Source organism: Phascolarctos cinereus, unplaced genomic scaffold, assembly GCF_003287225.1.
Source record: "Phascolarctos cinereus isolate Bilbo 61053 unplaced genomic scaffold, phaCin_HiC Scaffold_4;HRSCAF=312, whole genome shotgun sequence".
Lineage (NCBI taxonomy): Eukaryota > Metazoa > Chordata > Mammalia > Diprotodontia > Phascolarctidae > Phascolarctos > Phascolarctos cinereus.
In genome coordinates, this window is record NW_027555847.1 from 607,112,029 (window position 1) to 607,118,433 (window position 6,405).

Genomic DNA, 6,405 nt, shown 5'->3' on the forward strand with positions numbered 1-6,405 from the left:
GTATTATAGCCTGTATTCCTTGTTTGGTTAAAAAAATTTTGCTCAATTATATTCTTAATATTTTCTCCAAACCTGCCATTTTCAGAAACTTCCTATTGCTATTGATGATGTCATTAAATTTCTATTTTCTTACATTTGTTACTTCAGTATTATCCTAGACTCCTGACTCTCCTTCAAACAACATATTTAATCATTTTTCATATTTTGTTTACACTCACCCTACACTATATATTAAATCCATCTCTTTCTTTCTACTCACATAACCCCAAGAGTAATTTTTGCCCTCATTACAGCCTATGTGGACTACTGCAATAGCCTTCTGATTGGTCTCTTTATCTAAATTCTCATCCCTCTCCAATACATTATCCATAGAGTTGGAAATTTATTTTCCTAATGTGCAGACATGATCATATTACTATCTTACTCAATAAACATAATTCTTACCCTATTATTCCTCTGTTCCCTAAGATCAATCTATTAATCAACAATCAACAGGTAAATTTATTAACTGCTATGTGTCAAGAACTGTATTGAGTGTTGCCACTAATGAGAATGATTTTTAAAAGTCCTTGACCTCAGTGACCTTACATTCTAATTGGGGATGTTATATATATATGTATATACATACACACACATATATATATATACACGTATATGTATATATATACACACACATATATATACATACATATATATACACATATATATATACACGTATATATACATGTATACACACACGTATACATATATATGTATATATATGCATGTATGTATACACATATACATACATGCATATATATACATATACATACATACATACATACATGTATGTATATGTATATATATGCATGTATGTATACATACATGTATGTATATATATATATGTATATATGTATATATATATATATATAAACTTATTATGTAAAAAATAAATACACAGTAAGTGGAAGGTACATTAAGTATCCTTAAAGAGCTGGGGTATTGGGGAATCTAGGATAAGTCTACTATAGGGAAGGACATGTGATCTGAGACTTAAAAGAAGTTACATACATATACACAGATGCATATACAATTGTGTATACACGTATATAAACATATATATACATACATACAATTATACATACATACAATTATGTAGAAAATGGATGGATGATAATATTGAAAAACATTGGAAAGATAGGAATGAACCTGATTTTGAAAGGCTTTTAAAGACAATGGCGATTATATTTGCTCCTAAGGGTAATGGGGAGCCATTGGAAGTTATTTAATAGTCAGAGTTATGCTTTAAGAAAATTGCTTTGGAAGCTTGATGGAGAATGAGTTTGAGTAGAGATGGCCATTTTAATAATACTGCCAAGGCATAATGAGTATCTGAGCTGTTGTGGTAGTAATGTGGTAACTATGTGGAAAGATGGAGAGGATGAAATGAGAGAAGTGTTGTTTGGAGGAGGAAAGATAATGAGTTGTCCTTTGAAGATTTTGAGTTTGAGATGTTTGGGATATCCAGTTTGAAATGTCTTATAGGTGTTTGCTGATATGCTTGACCTCAAAAGGGAGACTAGGTTTAGATAATCACAACTGGGAATCATCAGTATACAGACAATGTTTAAACTTTTGAAAGCTGATGTGATCACCACATGAGAAAATAGAGAGAAAAAAGTGAAGAAATCCCAACAGAGAGTCTTAGGGGACATAAACTTAGCTATTAGATGTGACATGGATGAAGATTTAGTAAATGATACTGAAGAATAGTCACATGTGTAGATAGAGAAAAAGGAGAAAAGAGCTACATAACATGGGAGAAGAGAGTATGTAGAAAGAAATATCACTAGTGACAAAAATTACTAAGAAGTCAAAAAAGATTAGAATTGAAAAAAAAGATTACTGATAACTTCAGAAAGAGAAGTTTCAGATAAATGATGAAATGAGATTGATTAGTATGTAAAAGAGTATGTGAGAAGAAGGGAAGAGAATTTGTATAGACAGTTTTTTTCAAAGACTTTGTTTGAAGAGATAATAGATATATATATTTGAGGAGATAATAGACTATAGCAAGAAGGCTAGAAGTCATAGTGGAAACTAATGAATGTTTTTTTCTTTGTGAAAAAGATTTGAGTCTATAAAGAGCAGGAAAAGAGTCAGTAAGTTGGTAGACAGGGAGAATTTAAAGCTTAGAGAGTTCACATGATAGTGGTTGCAGTCTTCTGAAGGAGATGGGAGAGTATGGTATCAAGGTTACATAGTACAGCAAGCAGAAGGGTCGCTTCATCTTGAAGAACTACAATGAAGACAGAAATAATGCAGGGTAATGGCAGAATGTTGGCACATGAGAAGAGGAGAAAAGGAATTCCTCATAAATATCTTCAAATAATCATCATTATTATTATCACCAAGCATAAGACTGCATCCTCTGCCAAGAACAAAACAGGATGGTACAGGAAGCTTCAGAAAAAAGAGAGAAAATATGGAACAATTATTGTGAAATGGGAAGGGGGATCATCTATGGAGTGCTAGAGTTGTTTTGCTGTGTTTCCATTTGAGATTAGAAAACTTCAATTTGCAGTATACTGAGAACAGTTTTGTGCTTTCCTCTATTTCTGTTCAGCAGCATTTGAATAGGAGTGAATTAGGTGTATTTTGTAAGCAATACAGAATTGTGTTTAGGTGAAGTGCAATTGGAGATAGGTTTTTAGAAAGTGGATAGTTTAGAATAGTACTGTTCTACAAGGAGTCAAGATTACAAAGAGAGAAGGTAGCTTGAAGAGAGGTGATGTCCTGGGATAGTACTAAGAGATAGAATAAAAAGATTAGAGGTAACAGTGGGAATAAAGAATTGGTTTTGAAGGACATGAATAGATGAAGACAGGATAAATATTTTGATTGAATAAATTAATTTTGGAGTTATTTAATATGACTATGGAATACTTGTGGGTGAATGAATGTCACTTATATGACCATCCCTGTGCATAGATGAGGTGGAACTGAGGAATAACTAAGGGGAGTTGAGTAAATTGAGCATATTTACAGTATTTGAAGGACCATCAATATTTAGATTGAAGTCACCTAATACACTAACTAAGTAATTAGGGAGACTGTTGTGGTGACAATTGAATGATGGCTGTCAAAATTGGAATTGAGTGATATCTCTGCATTAAAGAAATCTCAGAGAAGAAGATGTTATTGAGGAATGGTGGTAGAAGAAATTGAACTTGGAATGGGAAATAAGGGGAATTCTGACTCCTCCATCATATCTAGTAAGGGGATACAATTAATGAAGGTGAAGCCGATAGTGATAGGTGGCCAGGATTTGAATACTATCCAGAGGAAATTTGGTCTCCGTGAAGTGACAGAAGATGGAAGTAATAAAAGAGTTGGTTCATTATGGAGCTGATGTCTCAAATGGGGTTTGAGTTATGTGTCAAAGCCTTAGAAGGAGCAGAAAGTAGTGTATCCTATATTCATGGGAGCAGGACCCAGCTATAATGCAATCAAATGTAAACTGCAACCGTCTTTTTCAGCCTTTACATTATTCCTCTTCCTGCACTCTAGGTGTAATCTTACTGGCCTACTACATGTTTTTCATAATCCAATCAACACATTTTAAGTGCCTACTAGAAGCACTGTGGTAAATTCTGGCAATACAATTAATAAAAAGAAAGGCAGCTTCTTCCCTGAAGGAGCCTACATTCTAGTGGGGAGGTGTGGGGAGTAAAACATATAAAGAAACAATTCTACTTTCCTGTCAGTACAAGATGGTGGTACAGATCTCAAAGAAGAAGACTCAGAATGTCCTTGGGGAGAAGGGTCACTGGATTAATGAACTGACAGCTGTAGTTCAAAAAAGATTTGGCTTCCCTGAAGGCAATGTAGAGCTGTATGCCAAGAAAGTGGCCATCAGAGGTCTCTATGCTATTGCCCAGGCTGAGTCCCTGCATTACAAACTCCTGAGCTGTGTGTAGGGCCTGCTATAGTGTCCTCTGCTTCATTATGGAGAGTAAAGCAAAGGGATGTGAGGTGGTGGTGTCTGATGAACTCAGAGGCTAGAGGGCCAAGTCCATGAAGTCTGTCGATGGCCTGATGATCCACAGTGGAAACCCGTCAACTACTACATCGACACAGCTGTACACCAAGTCCTCCTTAGGCAGGGTGTATTAGAAATTAAAATCAAAATCATGTTGCCCTGGGACCCAAGTGGAAAGATTGGCCCTAAGAAGCCCCTGCCCAACCACGTGAGCATTGTAGAGTCTAAGGATGAGATTTTTCCTACCACCCCCATCTTAGAGCGGAAGAGCAGGAAGGGAAAGCAACCAGCTGTGCCCCAGCCAGTGCCCACTGCATAACAGAACTCTGTGACACATGGAATGGTGTGCCTGAAGCTCTTCTGTAAAGATCTTTCATAAAATCTTTAAAAAAGAAACAATTCTAGAGATGATACTGAACTATTGGAGTTCTTTGAGTATGAGTCTAATATAATAATATTTGTGCTTTAGGAAGATCACTGCAATAGCCCAGACATGAGTTGATGATGGCTTGAATAGGGTGTTGGAGAATGACAGCATTAAAGGAGAAAAAGAGGCATATGCAAGTGATATTACAAAGGTAAAATCAACAGAACTTGGTGACATGTTTAAGGGGAAGAAGGAGATGAGAAAGATGTAGAATGTGACACTTAGGTTCTGAGTCAGAATAATTGGAAGTATGATGATAGCCTTGAGAGAAATAAGGAATTCTGTAATAGGCGATGGCTTTGGGGAAATGATAATGAATATAAATTTTGACATATTGAGGATAAAGCATCTGTGGCACATACATGTTCAGCCAATTAAAGATGTAAATCTATAGGTTAGGAGAGAGGTTGAGACTGGATAAGTAAGAAGATCTAAGTATTATCAGCAAAAAGATAATAGTTAAATCTATGGAACAGCTTGAAATCATGATGTAAAATTATTACAGAGAGAGAAGAAAGCCCCATACAGCCCTGTTAGATGCTATGGCTGGCAGACTGGAAGAAAATCAAGGGAAAGTCAGACAGGTAGGCAAAGATAAAGGATAAAATTATGAAGTTATGAAAACTTCAAAAGAAGAGAGTGTAACGGAAGAAACAGTGATCAACTGTCAAAGGCTGCAAAGAGGTAAAGAAGGATGAAGATTAAGAAAAAAAATCTTTAGTTCTGACTAATAAGAGCTCATTGGTAACTTTGGAAAGATTAGTTTCAGTTGAATAATGAGGCTAAAATCCAAAGTGTGGTGAGTGAAGAAGACACTGAGAGAAAAGGATAATGAAAACACTAATACTAAATGGTCTTCTCAGGTTTAGCCACAAAAGAAGAGCAGAGCTATGCAATAATAGCTAATAAGGATGAAAGGATCAAGTGAGGATTTTTTGAGGATGAGGGAAGATGTGAGCATTTTTATATACCATATGGAAGCATCCAGTAGAAAGAGATTAGACATAGGTGAGAGAATGGGGATCACAGAGAGAAAACCACTAGAGAAGATGAGGTGGAGTGAGATCACTTATCTATGTAGAGGGATTAACTTTGGCAAAGTCACAAGGACAGGAGTAAAGGCTGAGACAGTGGCAGAAAACATCTGGGAGATGTGAGAGGAGGAAGGGAGAAAATGAAACTCTTGTTGAATGGCTTCAAAGTTTTCAGTAAAATATGTCAATGTTGTCAGTGGAGATAATATAATAATTTCTCAACATCAGTTCCAATGTTCTTGAAAAAAAAAGAAAGAAAACGTTCATTAATAATATTTAAAAAGAAAAGATTAATTCTACCTGTTTTAGGGAAAAAAAGAAACAAAAAAACAAGTTATAGAATCTACAAACACAAATTAACTGCAGAGGGAAATCTTGAAAATTACAGGAAAAATAATAGAAGTAGAAGACAAACACTAACTTTGTGACCCTCAGCAAGTCACTTAATCCTGGTTGCTTCAGTTTGATAATTTATAAAATGAGCTGCAGAAGGAAATGCCAAACCATTCCAGTATCTCTGCTAATAAAACAACAAATGAGGTCACAATGAGTTGGACATGAAAGAACAATGATTTAACATAACAAAAGACAATAAGGGTATCAAAATGATAACACTAAAGGCTGGTTATTTAGAAAGTGCTTAACTTTTCCCCAAACCTATCAGATTTCAAGAACAAATTAGCAGGGACAAATTACAGCAGAGAAAAAAAATGTAACTATAAAAACCTACTGTATAAAAATGTAGTTATATGTCATCAATATTGAGAATTTTGTAGACATAAAATATTATCTATAAAAATATAAAATATTAATATATAAAGAAATAATGTAATACATAAAAAACAGTCTAAATAAAGAAAATAAATTTAAACTGATTATAAAAGAACAGCCAAAGGGAGAGAAAGTGTTCCTGGTCCAGACTG

General features: G+C 34.8%; 1 pseudogene; it reads left to right on the forward strand.

Annotated features, from left to right (window-relative positions):
• The first annotated feature begins 3,987 nt into the window (after window positions 1–3,987).
• Window positions 3,988–4,340, forward strand: LOC110195561 (small ribosomal subunit protein uS3 pseudogene; annotated as a pseudogene).
• The last annotated feature ends 2,065 nt before the right edge of the window (window positions 4,341–6,405 follow it).